A 13822-nucleotide genomic window follows, 5' to 3' on the forward strand; every position below is an offset into this window, starting at 1 on the left:
GGGGAGGAGACACACTCAGGATGGGACGCCAGTCCGTTGCAAGGCACCCCAAGCGGGACTTGAACCCCAGACCTACCAGAGAGCAGGAGCCGGTCCAACCCGATCCAACCCACTGCACCACCGCGCCCACCTTGTTACATAAAAACATCAAATTGTTAACAGGAGCATCTGTTTGTCCTGTGAGAAAAAAGTGAGATGGTCTTCCCTCGAACTCTTTTACTGCAAATAGTAAAATTTTGACTCAGAAAGACTGTAGGGAACCTGACGTGTCTGGATAACATGCTCTCATCTCTGTCCTGCAGGGCGGCGCTGTTGTTATTGTTCAGTGCTCTTAAATCAATGACCTTCAACATTAAATCCGTTTTTACACAAATTCAGCTCGGGCTTTAATTTGAAATAAAACAAACCCTAAGTGTTTAATTTTGTCTATTCGTTTCTGTATAATTGTACGGAAGAACACTACCTAAGAGCGAACAAATGACTTCAATGTGAGCGCCATGGATGGCTGCACACGATGATTCTATAACAGTAAAAATCCAGTTTTAATCATACGAGAAATAAAGTCATAACAATGATAATATATTTAAAGCATAAATAATAAATTAGAAAAAAACGGAAATAAAAACATTGAGAAAAGCTATTCTGGCTCCTTTGAAAGGTACCACCCTAGTGAGAAAACTGTTAATGCGTCTGTGGAAATCTGTTCTGGAGACCTTCTGTACCGCGGCTCTGCTACCTGCGGTCGAACGTATCGATCCGTCCGGCTGCGCTCTGTTAACCATGCGATCGCTCTGTTAACCCAGCCCTCTCCTCCTTCCCCCTGTTTTTCTGCCGCGTTCCGGTCCTTCGATTTCACTCCAAGGGTGTAAAGAAGCCGCAGGAGACTTCGAGAGCGGCTTCCAGTGTGACTCGCAGTGCGGCCTGTGGGCCCGTTCGAACAGGCAGACGCGATGCTTTGGATGATCTCAGACTCGTACCGCATTCGTCCGTCGCGCCGATACAAATTTCCACATTGCTGAAAAGTGGGAAAATTATGTCTTATTTTTGGAAATGATCGGTGGAGATCCTTTCCTCCCTAATTGTCCTGTGGCATCCCCTTGACAGCCAGCATTAGCGTCTGTCTGCTGGTGCCATAACTGTCATCATACTTCCTGGGCAGGCTAATCATCTTCCATCTCTTCGCATCTCGCTCAGCGGTTGGCATTATCGAAAGAGATGACGAGGACGCGGAAGAAAGCTCTCTACGCGTAGCAAATGGGCCTCCTTCAGACTCCTTTCTCGCAACGCCCTGAGACACCCGTTTTCTGTATCGAGGCAATTCGTTTTGTCCTCCTTCGGTGCTCTGATCTGGCCGGGATTTTAAACAAAAATATATGTTTAAAGGCTGCTTCTGACCCTTTTTTTTGAACATTTTTTATTTAGTTTCACTTACATTCATTTAGATGATTGGTTTTCTCCAAAATGACTTACTGTGATTTACCCATTGATACAACTGGAAAAAATTTCAGCTGTTTTTACTGAAGAAATTCAGGATGAGGACCTTCCTTCCTTAAAGGCACTACAGAAGGAGCTGGGACTGAAACCCGAGTCCTTTGAGTGCAAGGTGGCAGCTCTAACCACTGCGCCCCTGCTGTTCTAGTAGCACTTTAGACATACTATAAAAGAGGCGAAAGGACCACTTCGGGCACTGTGAGGGACGTACCGAGCCATCCCTATGCAGCCTGACCCGAGTGCTCCGGAGAAATGAGAGCATCTGGCTTGTTCTTGCCATCGAAGAGATGACAACTGCTGCAGGACAAATACATCACATCCACCGGGACGTGAGCACAACTTCCTCGAAATGTGTTCAACCCCGGAGCTCCCGCTTCTCAATCGCGGTCGGTCGACTGGTTTCAAAAACAGGACGTGAGATCATAGCGGATGCTTCTATCAAAGTGATTTGCACAGTCTACACTTTTACACTTTGCCCATTTTGCACAGCTGGGGATCTTTGCTGCGGCAATGAAATGTACGTTCCTTGCTAAGCTGTCCGACATCTGATCTTCTAATGGACCTGATGTCATAAACCGCTTGGTTACTGCAGAAGTTCTCAAACACCATGTACCAGATTTATGGTTAAGATGCTACATCTTTACATTTACACATTTAGCTGACGGGGCGACTTACAATTATCTACCCATTTATGCAGCCGGGCGATTTTTACTAGAACATTTTAGTTTAAGTACCTTTCTCAAGGGTACTACAGCTGGAGGTGGGATTCAAACCTGCGACCTTTGGGTCAAAAAGCAACAGCGGTAACCACCGTATTACCAGATGCCCCATATTACAGATCCCTATTCATTTATCGTGACTTTGTAAGGTTTGTACACTAAGCTATTTACACTGATTTACCTATTTATACAGCAGGGTGTTTTTTACTGTATCTGCTAAGGGTAAGTACCTTGATCAAGGGATCTAGAGGAGGAGCTTTTTTGAGTTTTTTTTGTTTTTACATGAAACCACTGTAGTACTTGTTGTAAGTGTAAAATATCTAAATATAAGAAGATCCAGTTTGGTAAAACTTAATCTCACTCATTCACTTTCAGTAACTGCTTGTCGTTGTCAGGGTCACAGTGATCTGGAGCCTATTCTGGAATCACTGGGCGCAAGGCTGCTGGGGTACAGCCTGGACAGGATCCCCCCCCCCCGCACACACACCCATTGACACACTACAGACAATTTGGCACCATGTGAACTGCATGTCCTTTGACTGTGGGAGGAAACCAGAGCACCTGGAGGAAACACACACAGAGAGGGAAGAACATGCAAACCCCACACTAACTGAGTCAGAATCAAACTGCTGAACCTCCAGACTATAACCATAAATACTATGATATCAAAGTCAAAAAAGAAAAAGTTGAATCCTTATTGTCTTTTGATTCTAATTTGACCAAAAAGATGCAAAGCCCGATATATCTGCCTGTACACTTCCTACTACTTGTTATGCTGAATCATGCCACTACAGTAAACATAGTAGATAAGTAATATGATTTCACTCACCTCCAGTCATATTTATGCTGATTAGCTCTTTAAACTTTTCTAATATCCTGTGTGCCGACCGGCGAAGAAGGGAGATAATGCACCGTATTCTGAGTCTGCGATCCAGAAAGCGGCCGAGTCAGCACCGCGGTAATACGTGTGTGTGTGTGTGTGTTTAAGCATCACCGACAGCGTTCCGCCTCCGAACGAGGAACGTGTGAGAGATGAAATCGGATTACGCCCGAAATTAAGGTGATTACATCCATAAACCTGAAATGACTTCCTAATGAGACGGACTCAGAAGATGGTTCCCCCACCCCGATCCTCATTTTCTTGCACAAAGTTTCCAGAAAAAGAGGCCCAGAGTACTGGGCTTGAACTTGAACAATGAAATTCATAAAGAATGCATATCTTTCACGAGCACAGAAAGGCATGGAGCTCTGAGGTGCGGAATGTGGATATACATATATATATATATATATATATATATTTTAGTGAACACTTAAAAGGACACCTATTCTGTGTGTGCAAGGTCATTCTTTGTACAATTTTTGAAAAGACTGTCTTGTTCTTATTAACATCTAATTCTTCATACGGTTGTCATAATTTTCACAGGGCAAGGGCTAAACGCGCGTGTCGAAAGATTTGCACTTTCACGATTCGGCGGAGATGACGTCGACCGAAAGCGGCGAAGCACTTTGAAAGTCATTTTTACGTTTTGGTATTCAAATGAAGAGTTGTTTAAAAGAATAATGGTGTCAGTGAAAACGTTCGGCTTCGTTCTTTCTTCTGATGGACAGGATGGAATTATGGAGCTTTACTGTGGAATCGGAAAACGAGTATAAATGACAAAACTTTGCCGTTCAGGACCTTGGACAGCGCCAGCTAGCGACACACCAAAGCACATCACAGATTGGTATATATTTGTCAAAAGATTATTATTGTCCTATAAATCTGTTACCAGGAGTGACCTTTCAATTCACTCAAGTCAGCTGGCAGCACAGAAGAACAAGTATGAAGGCATTTACCAAATTCTCCTGTGTCTTCTCTGAGGATGAGCTCATTTACCAACATCACATGTGCGCCAGGTGAATTGCTCACTCTAAATTGCCCATCATTTGCGTGTCTGTGAGTGAATGAGTGTGCGATTATCCTGTGACGGACTGGCATCCCATCCAGGGTGTATGCGGCCTCACACCCTATGCCTTTGGGATAGACTCTGGACCACCACAACCCCACAGTGGACAAGTGGTTATTAACAATGAATAGATGGATGGATGGATGGATGGATGGATGGATGGATGGATGGATGATTCGGTGTCGTTCAGGTGTACAAACACCAGTGTTAAACGTCTGAGCTTTTTCAAAATCGGTATCCTGTCTGGATATTTGAATCAGTTTGGGTGAAAATTAATTCGTTTGCTTGATCTCCGGGAGTCAGGCACATCTATCCATTTACTTATTGCAAAATGGAGAGGGCTGGTTTGTGAATTGATTGTGACTGAAAAGAGGGAGATGCAACACTAATACCTTCAACAAAAGCCATTTCCTGCAGCAATTTCAGTAAGAGAAAGAATGTCTAATAATAATACATTTCAGACCAGACATCCACTCTAATGTTTTATGACAGAGTAAACTGAAGACCTGTCAGCCTGAGCTTGTTTTTTTTTTTTTTTGTCTTACCACGGTTAGAATGGTCTTTTCTACATACTTTTTACCGCGGCAGGCTGTGCTTTTACTCCATGTGTATTTATCACACATTCGCCTGATAACACCCCATTAGGGGCCCAGGCCTGTTCTTAGACCACCGTGCTTTGGTGGGGTGTGTTACATGTGTTCAGTAGCTGTTGGGCAGAGTGTGTGATGGAGGGCGAGGGATCAGCAGCCTCTCCTTTCATGACTTGCCGAAATGATGAGGCGAAAGCGATCGTGTGTCCCGTGCGAGTTTTCTGAGAACCGCTTCTGGCTAATGTAACACACCTCTCCACTTGTTTCCCAGTCACACATGAATAATGCATTGTGTGTGTATATATATATATATATATATATATATATATAATCAGGTGGATTCGCTCGACAAAAGCACTTTCACACCGTCTTCTGTGAGTCGCTTTGTTATATTTGGTCCTTCAAGTTCTCGTACCCGGCATGTGTCTTTACTCAAAGTTGCACATCGCTCTTAAGGTGCACCTCTTGGGAAGCGCACCGCGTGAAACGAGTGTTCAAATGCACCAGAGAAAATAATGAAATGAAATCAACTAAGGACAACAGGGACCGGCTCAGCCTGAGCCCACGGGGGATTTGCACGATTGCATTACTCCTCCTTCTGATGCAAGCCTTACGAGCTCCTCGAGGACGTCGTTGGAGTTGCTAAAAAGGCCGCTCATTATCGCCTTCCCCAACTGGAGCCCCGAGCTCTCTGTTGCCGCACCTGCACATCTCAGCCTCCGAAAGGAGCGAGAGAAAACTGCGAGAAGGGGGAGCGCGGCGATGCCACCTGGCCACGGCAGAACACGAGATCGTCCTCCCAAGCCGACAGTCGCCTTTGTGACCAGAATGCAACATGAAACAGTTTCCAGCTCCTCTAAACAACACCCCACCCACTTGTTGCTTAAATCGTTTCGATTCCGCTGGACCCATACCTTGTTGTTTGGGTCCTTCCTCGAGTGGAACGCTATCGAATTGGACATAAATTCCACTGATTCGAACATATGGAGCTACTGGGAGACAGAGGATGGACTCTAGGAAATAAATGCAACGTTATGGTGGATGGTGGGCACAGTTTAGTGGTGGGGGGGGGCATCTGTGAAACTGTGCTTAACATACACTGTGTGGTGTGAAACAGGATGTTATTAAAAAGCATTTAAAACTTGGCCAGCAGTCATACTCACTATTAGTGCCTTTCAAAGCTCAAAGCCACCATTGAACCGTTGCCGCTGTAAAGCCAGACCTTTGTAGAGAGATGTGATTTTAGTCAAGGCGAGTGACTGCAAAGGGCTGTCGAGACACAAACGATCCGATCCGCCGAGGTATTCGCTGAAGCACACTCAGCCATTAATGGCGATATTATTTGTTGCAGAGGCCAGGGCATGCCACATTGCTGGAGGATAAATCGCACATTGTTCAAGAACAAATTGGACAGACCGATATTTCCAACACATTGACAGTAAACGCTGGCTCCTGCTGCTGCCAACGGGTGAGTTTCAATTTTTTGAAGATACAAATGCTTTCCAGTTTTTTTACTACTAATTGTGCTTTCTTCACTGATTTATTTTTTAAGTTCTGCTTGCAGCTCAATAAGAATGACCTGCGCTTACCTTCCAAGCTGATAGATGGCAGTAAAGAGCACCCAAACGCAACATGAGTGTGGGGCTGCCCTCATCCAACTCACTTTCACGGTTTTTACAACTTGTGTCTGGTGTTCCTGATTGTTGGTGATCAGCAACATGAGGAATGATGCAAGCGTTTGTGAAAAAATTTGTGTAACGTTCGGCACTGAACAGAAGTTTGTGGCGATGAAATATTTTCGGTATTTTAAAATGTGTCTTTCGGAAGGTTTTTTCTTATAGGCCTTTTTAAAGAAAGTTTAATGATTATGTATGCATCGAGAAACAGTTTATATTATTATTAAGCTTTCTCGACCTTTGAGGTAAAACTGAGTCTGGAGTTACGAACAAAAATAAGTTACAGACAGTCTGGATCCCAGTACTGTTTTGAAATGGGGCTCAGAGTGGTCAGTATTTCAGAAATATAACACTCGACCGTCATCAAAATCACTTACATTCCATTATTTCCGCTCTGCAATCGCCACGTCCTGCCGTACACTTTAGAATCAGAATTCAGCACTGAAATAGCCTGACTTCTCGGAAGAATCGGCAAACGCACGGCCGTAATGTAAATGTGAGTTCTGAAGCTAATTTTCTCAAGAACCACTTTCCGCCCATTGTACATTTGTTGTTGGCAAATGAAACTTATTAGGCTATTTCTGGCCATACCTTCAGGAAAGCTCAAATGAGCTTTGTGACCCTGCCTTCTGCTTCTGCAGTCTTCACATAACGACCACATTCACCATTTTTATCACCCGTTAACTGTGCAAATAAGAAAATGCTATTTAAAAATGAGAAATTACGTATAATGACTTTAAAAGGAGGGACCTGCCCGATGAGCCGAAAGTGTTCGATCGATGCTCTGCCCATTTCTGGCGCGCAAGGTGAGATGTTGAAGATCTGCACTGAATGCTGACGTGTGCACAGCGCGACGGCAGCCTCGCATGAACAGCGCTCCGTTAGATTCGATCATCTCGTCGCCTCAAGCCCCCGAGCCTTTAAACCTCAATCCAGTGCTGCTTCCCCCTTTATTCAAAGGCATCAAAGTGTTCTGCTGGCTTCCATGCTTTCTCCAGCCCTTTCACAGGATACTCCACATTCATTTTTCATGATGAAAAGTTGCTGATAAATTCAATAGAAGAGAGAAGAAGAAAGTTTGAAGGAAGCATTTACTCTTCCCTCATCTCGATTATCAGCTGCAAGACTGACGTGTCGCTGAAGGCTTTGCACTTTGCTGTGAACGTGTCATCAAGAGCCAGCTCCATACAACATGTCATGTCTTTGACTTTTCATTTGGACAGAATTTCATCAACTGCAGCTGTCATATATATGCACAGCACACAGAATCTTTTTGATATGTACCGTAAAAGTCAAAATTTTGAGTACTCCTGTTTGAAACCACACTTTCTTTGGGCAAAAACACCGAAACAGGTGTCTGAGTGGATTTAGAAGTTGGTGTTATGGAACTGATCTGTCAAAATGTAAAATATTTGTATCCGACCAGTGTGTATTTGTAGGACACAGAGAGGGTGAGGGCAACAGCTGTGTCTGTGGGGATCCTCCTGTCCATCATGGTGGTGACAGTGTGATGCTGTGGGGCTGCTTTCGGTTAGATAGTTGGTGAGCTTGATCCAAGTCCATAGCAACCTCAACCTCTGTCATGCTGACGCACCGGAAGGAAGTCGTCGGACCCAAGTGCGGAGTGTTACAGGGAAATCCAAAGTACCGTAGTCAAAAAACAAGTCAAGGGTCACCGATGTGCTAACAACACCAAAGGGAGAATCCAAAAGCCGTAATCCGAAAGACAAGCAAGAGATCGTGGAATCCGTAAAGGCAAGAGGAGGGCAGGAGAGGAGGTAGGAGAGAACAGGGTAGGGTTTGGGAGGAACGAGTAAGTAAGGTAAGGCAATGAATACGTGCAAAGAGCAAAGAGCAGGGTTGAAGCAAGGTTCTGCGTCTGAATGCCCTCTGGACCGCCCTTTTATGCGGTGGTCCCCTGATCCGCCGCAGGTGATCCCTGTTGTGCCGAGGGGGGCGTGACAACCACCGTGGCCTTGTTGACATACGCCAAAGGAATGCCATTCCATCAGGGTTACTGCTGGCTGAGCAGTCTCATTCTTCGCCTACATACTGGTGAAGATACCGGTGATTTGTTTGTGGGATAATTTGGCTAACAGTTAGCACTGTCTCATTCCTCACCAAGATACTGACCCAAAGCGCACTTTAAAGCTACAACTAGCAGTCAGGTGAAGAAGGAAAGTGAAAGACAACTCAGACTAATGACCTGGAGAAAAATCAGCTTTCGGCAAATGTACTCAAACTTTTGACTGGTGCTGCATGTATTTCTTTTTTGAGGACCTTAGCTGTAGCTCTAAGCCCATTTCACTGAGGCTCTAGTAGAGAAAAAAAAAGTACACACAGACCCAGCCCTTCTGGCATGCACTTCCCTTCCAGACCCGGCCTCCTTATGCTTCGCCTCGTTTCCACGGCAACTATAGGACACAACACCCTCTACCACTGGTATGCACCAGCCAAAACTTTAACAAGAGCCTTGGGACAGCGTCTTTGGAAGACATCTGTGTCTTTCTCTAGGCCAGGGTGCCGGCTGGATCCATGTCGTCAATACTGAGTCCAGAGCAGTAGGGCGTCTTTGCTCATGCAAACAACACTTAGATATTTACTACAGTCAATAATTAGAATTAACAGTGTATCATTTCAATTTCAGAAATGCTTGCCAAAGACCAATCGTGGGATATTTACTAAAACGCTTTTAACTTAATAGCCATGTGTACTTAAGGGCTTGAGCCTGCAGCCTACTGGGTACAAATCCAGTCCCTTAACCACTGTGAACGTTTTTGCGTGTATCTTTCCATTATTCCGGTGTTTCCGGCTGACGGAGGTTTTGTTTCTTTTTCTCAGTGAATATGAAACATCATGGGGGGGGTGAGAGCACTTTTGAGCCCTTTAAAAAACAAACTCAACGTAGCTAAAATCCTCAATCAACCCCCCCGCCCCCCCCAACCACAGTGTTTCATGTAGCCAAACCGATGCTAAAAATATAAAATCCAAGCTAAACTCCAAACCGGTTTTGCATCTTAATTCAGGCTTAAAAATAAGAGAAATATATGAAATTACCAGCCCTGTTCCCCTGGATATGATTGTCGCTTTTCTGCTCATCTCAACTGCAATATGAGATCGGAGGTACATTATTCACCGCGAGCTTTATGGTTGTGTTGCTGAACTGAACATCGAACGCCGAGCCATTACACGGTCGTCGGTGATCCAAGGACGAAACAAAAGCGGACGGACAATTTGCCACCTGTGCTTTCATCTCGTCGGTTATTGATTAAGAAGTGGTACGCAGGCGGTGTTTACCGTGTGACACGGTGAATACGCATCAGGCCTTGAGGCACACCTACAGTGAAGCGTTATACTGTAGAGCTCTAAGAGGAACATTGTTATGTCACTGTAAAATGACTGCAAACCATTACAAACATCAGGCAGTCATGTATAGATTCATTCAGGCTGGACTGTGTTTGCCAGCAGGTGGTGTAGTGATTACAGCTGCTGCCTTGCACTTGAAAAACCCACGTTTAAATGCGTGCTCCTGCTGTGATACCCATGAGCGAGGTACTTACTCTGCGCTGATACAGTAAAAAATGACCAAGCTGTAGAAATGCATAAATGGGTAAATCACTGTACTAAGTACCGTAGTATACAAAACGTAGCGCTGTAAGCCGCCTTGGAGAAAAGTGTCAGACAAAAAAATAAAAATTTGCGTTTCATCACTGTCAGAGGAATTTCACTTCTTTTATGTTCGTTTAAATGAAAAGAAAGGGCACAAAAGAAGTGGTGGCGCAGCGAGTAGCGCTGCTGTCTCTCAATGCCTGGGTGGTGTGAGAGGATGTGGGTTCCATCCCCACTCAGTCTATCTGGAGTTTGCATGTTCCCCCTGTGTCTGTGTGGGTTTCCTCCGGGTGCTCTGGTTTCCTCCCACACTCCAAAGACATGCTGTTCAGGTTCCCCCATAGTGTGTGTTCCACTGATGTATGGATGAGTGACCCAGTGTAAGTAGCGTGTCTAGCAGTGTAAGTCACCCTGGTGAATAAGGTGTGTGGGCTGATAACACTACATAGAGTTTGTTGGAAGTCGCTTGGGAGAAAAGTGTCTGCTAAATAAATGTAATGAACAGGTTCTGTGGTGCTTGAGGAATTCTTTAATACACTATTCAAAACGCGTTATTTGTTTACCTACAGATTGGAGCACATTTGGACTCTCCAGTCTCCGGGGAATCTGTACCTGCTGTGCGCCCAGATTTCTGACCCGTGGCCATGTTTGTTCTGGAGATGAAGCTAATGGACCATGGGCCCATATTGCGTGGTGTTTCTGACGCCTGTTGTGCCGGCGGGCATGTATTGTAAGCGGCGCTCTGTACACGTGTAAATCCTCCGCTGCACAAATGAAAGAACGCCCAGAGAGATCAGTAGACTTTGCTGCAGAGAAAATGTGAAGGCCCAGTGGATGGTGACTTTTTAAAAATGATTATCTGTTTTTAACACTTACATTTCTGTTGCCCTGCAATGGACTGGCAGCCCGTCCAAACAGTACCCTGCCTCGCAGCCCGTGGATCCGGGATAGGCTCTGGACCACTGCGACCCTCCGCTGGATGAATCAAGTTTCAGTGGAGAATGTCCACAATAAATATATGTGAATGCGCTGCAGTTCTGAAAGTTTTTGTAATTTTCATACTTAGCACCAAGACAAATCTCTTAAAATCACTTAGCAGTTACTGCTTTGTCTGCAGTTAAAGATGCGGTAAATTATGTATTAATTTACATTCCTTTCTGCCTTGACAGTGAGCTTGTTTTTCACTCGGAAACTCATATAAAAGTGGGAAAATGCTTGAGCCAGCAGAGATGTACGGGAATGTGCTTGTGTTCCTAACAGGAAGGGAGGATGAGCCGAAACCGTCTGAACGAACTCGGGTCCGAAAGGGTTAACTGACAAACAACTACATTTCATTTTTGCTGTTTTGAACTGACGTCTGTGTCGGTGTGGATATTACACTTGCGTTCGTATTTGCTCGCTCATCGCCGAGAGGACGCAAAACTCCAGCTCCAAAGTGTATCGGTAGTAGATGAAAAACTTTCGACACAGACACAGGATAACGGACACGCAGCTTGTGTGTCCGATACCACCATGCTGCTGGTTCACATCCCACAAGTAGCTGCCTATAAAAGGGAGATTGAAAAAGCACAAACAGACAAACACAGCAGAGGGTGTTAGAGCTTCTGAAAGAGATGGGTTTTAGACATGTGACTGCTGGGAGGGATTCAGCAACTCTGAGGGACATCAGCACATCATGGCTGAAACAAAGTGCTTACATTTACATTCATTCATTTATCAGACACTTTTCTGCAAAGCGTCATACATCTCATAGAAAATGCAATGTGTTCATTACATTAAGAGAAAGAGACACTTAGATGCAGATGTGTGATTCTTAAGTATAGATAATTTCTTACTCTTCGCCATATGAAGCAATGTTCATCACACAAGTAGCTACATAAAACTTTAGCAGAATACTGACGATTCCTGATCACCTTCCTAGAATATTTTTTTTGAGATACATATAAATACACACACACACACACACACACATTTTCAGAACCGCTTGTCCCATACGGGGTCACGGAGCCTAACCCGGCAACTCAGAGCGTAAGGCTGGAGGGGGAGGGGACACACCCAGGACGGGACGCCAGTCCGTCGCAAGGCACCCCAAGCGGGACTTGAACCCTAGACCCACCGAAGAGCAGGACCGTGGTCCAACCCACTGCGCCACCGCACCCCCTCTACATATAAATATTTACGTTACATTACAGGAGTAGCTGTGTAAAGGTTTATTCACAGTGCGTGAACGTTTACATCTTAGAGGAACTTAAGAGATGATGGGCGAAGTGAGTCTGGAAGAGATGAGTTTTAAGACCCTTGAAATGTGGACAGAGATTCAGCAGTTCTGAGTGAGAGGGAGAGGTCGTTCCACCGCAACGGAGCCAGAACCGAGAACCTCCGTGCTTTACCTTTCGTACGTGGGACCACCTAGCGGGCAGACGTTGAAGAACGTAGCAGTCTGGTTGGGTGTAGCAGATGATCAAGTCTTGCAGATGGATTTTCTGGACTTTCAGCTTTGGGCCATTGTGAGTGGGACCACCAAGCGGAGAGAGGCGGAGAGGTGCGATGCTCTTGCCGGGGTGTACATAACACGTGACGTACCGCATTATGCAAAGCACTTAGATGGGTTCAACCAGCCGGTTTGCATTATAATGGAATTTGTATTCGCTGTGCAAACAGTGCACATTACAAGTAAATAGGAGGGTATTTGTGGGAGCTTTGTGCTGCCGTTGGATTAGTGTAAGGGTGAAGGCCGAAGGATGGATTTGCCTGCTGCTATTACACAGGCAATAATGTTATCATCAGTATGAGCACAGGCAAATAAAACGTTGCTTAACACACCTCAGATGGACCATGCATGAATAATTCATGTAATTCATACTGCCTATTCAGTCCGAAGAAAATGTATATTTCTCCCGTTTTCATGTCCATAAAGGTTGATGTTTGTCAGACTGAAAGAGGGGTGCTGATAAAGGGCCCTTTTAGACCACTGATGTTTAATGTGCTGATGGAGACTTACTTGTTCCTTGTTCCTTTGCGTTTTTTCCATCAGGTTTAACACAAAGGTAGATGACATTTTCTTCAGGGGCTCCAGGAGTTCCAGGTCTTACTGCCACATCGCCGGCCTTGTTCAGGTGTGCGGGACGGTGGTCCTAAGCTTGTTCTAACACACCTCCTATTGAAGCACCAATAAATGCAGCATCGCAGTGGCACTGCAAGTAGCGCTGGATGGTGCGACAGGACATAGGTTCGACTCCTGCTCAGTCTGTGTGGAGTTTGCATGCTCTCCCCATGTCTGCGTGGGTTTCCTCCGGGTGCTCTGGTTTCCTCCCACAGTCCGAAGACATGCTGCTCAGATTCGCTCATAGTGTGTGAGTGAAAGAGAGGGTGTGTGTCCACTGATGTATGGCTGAGTGACCCAGTGTAAGTAGTGTATCTAGCAGTGTAAGTTACCACGGTGAATAAGGTGTGTGGGCTGACAACATTACATAGAGATCAGTGGCAGTTGCTTTGGAGAAAAGCATCTGATAAATAAGCAAATGTGTTTAATTAAAAACAAATTGATCAGTGAAAAAGTGCTGTTGCTACCTGCAGTGATTTATCATGGCAGATCATGTGGAACTTGGTTCAAGAAATCCAAACTGAGTGACATAATGTGCAGGTACCGTGAAAGCAGTATAATAAAAGAACAGAGGAGAAACACATTAAATGAGACACGGCAAGTGCGGTCACTTCAGTGTGGCTTTATTTTATAGAGCTCATGATAACATAACCAATCACAAGAGGGTGAACATGAATTAGCTCATGTC

This window comes from Scleropages formosus, chromosome 15 (genome assembly GCF_900964775.1).
Source record: "Scleropages formosus chromosome 15, fSclFor1.1, whole genome shotgun sequence".
In the NCBI taxonomy this organism is placed as follows: Eukaryota; Metazoa; Chordata; class Actinopteri; order Osteoglossiformes; family Osteoglossidae; genus Scleropages; species Scleropages formosus.